At 38.4% G+C, this 1681-nt stretch overlaps 1 protein-coding gene across 1 annotated transcript in view; it reads right to left on the bottom strand.

Moving 5' to 3' along the window:
• Positions 1–1681, bottom strand: part of LOC106878722 (putative uncharacterized protein DDB_G0282133) — a 142405-nt gene that overhangs the window by 37767 nt on the left and 102957 nt on the right. The gene's annotated exons all lie outside the window — the stretch shown is intronic.

Here is a 1681-nt window from a genome sequence, read left to right as displayed (position 1 = left end):
GGAGCACCACCTTTAGTCAAGCAAATCGACCCTGGGACTTATTCTTTGTAAGCCTAGTACTTATTCTATCGGTCTCTTTTGCCGAACCGCTAATTGACAAGGACATAAACACACCAGCATTGGTTGTCAAGCAATGCTAGGGAGACAAACACAGACACACACACACATACATACATATATACGACGGGCTTCTTTCAGTTTCCGTCTACCAAATCCACTCACAAGGCTTTGGTTGGCCCGAGGCTATAGTAGAAGACACTTGCCCAAGGTGCCACACAGTGGGACTGAACCCAGAACTATGTGGTTGGTAAGCAAGCTACTTACCACACAGTCACTCCTGCGCCTATATCTGTTCTTTTTACAATAACTTAGGCATTGGAGGAGGAGGAGGAGGACCGTACTCAAAGCCTTAGGAGGCCATCCCAGGCTGGTGAGATTAACATGGTTGATGCCTCGACTCAAGATCTGGGGCAGTGCAATGCTATGCACGCAAAAATACTCGAACATACCTAAAAGAAAAAGAAAACCAAGTAGCTGATTGGCAAAGATTCATTCATTAATATGCTTTGCCCCATTGGCTTACAAAAATGCTACTTCTTTTCTTTCCCCTCTACTACTACTACCACTACCACTACTACTACTCAATAGTTTCTTCTCTTCTGAAATGTCTGCATTCTGCATATTCCGTCAGTCAGTTCCGCCAGGCGCACCTGTCTCCCTCCCTCTCATACCCCCCACTGTGACTCACCTCTCAGATCCTACACTAGATGCTAGTTCACACAATCCTTCTTGAATTCTTTATCTACCTACACTTTTCTTGTAGACATTCACCAGAAAACATTTATAATTGAATAACATACACACAAATCTTACCAACCTAAGAGACCCTACGAAAGTCGTATCATTATCTTCAATTCTCCTGATTGACTTTATAAACCAGAAGAAGAAAAAAATAAAATAAAAAGGAAATTAAAATATTTTATATTTCATTCCACTCAGTTCTAAATTCATGTTCTGCCATAGTTTATAGAATAAGTATCGACAACATTATTTTGTTCTTTCCCATTACAAAAATCAGTCTTGTGCCTTAGACAAAAAAGAAAAAAAACAAAAAAAAAACACATGAATAAAGACATATGCAAATATGAACATTAGCAGAACCATCCAATTACTCCATTTCTGAGAGGAGGAAAAAAAGAAATGAGATGAAAATCAGATACAAAAACCAGCAGCAAATAAAATACATAAATACATAAAAATAAAAACACAACAGCAGCAACAATAGCAACAATAACAGAAATTTAGGTGATTTATGATTAATAGTGGATGAGTTATTTGAAGCTGAGGTTGTATTTTGGAGTACTATCTATTCCAAGAAGGAAGAAAAAAAAAAAAAATTTGTTTCTTTGATATTGATTTTGAAAGGATAAGGATGTAGTGGAATATGGTGAAATTAAACACAAAGAGGCCATTATTGGGATGATGATGATGATGATGATGATGATGATGATGATGATGATGACAGCGGTGGTTGTGATGGTGATGACAATAGCGATGATGATGGTGGTGGTGGTGATGATGAGGATAGTGATGATGATGATGATGATGATGATGATGATGATGACAGCGGTGGTTGTGATGGTGATGACAATAGCGATGATGATGGTGGTGGTGGTGATGA

This window comes from Octopus bimaculoides, chromosome 25, assembly GCF_001194135.2.
Source record: "Octopus bimaculoides isolate UCB-OBI-ISO-001 chromosome 25, ASM119413v2, whole genome shotgun sequence".
NCBI classification, from domain to species: domain Eukaryota; kingdom Metazoa; phylum Mollusca; class Cephalopoda; order Octopoda; family Octopodidae; genus Octopus; species Octopus bimaculoides.
This window is presented reverse-complemented; position numbering and strand designations above follow the sequence as displayed.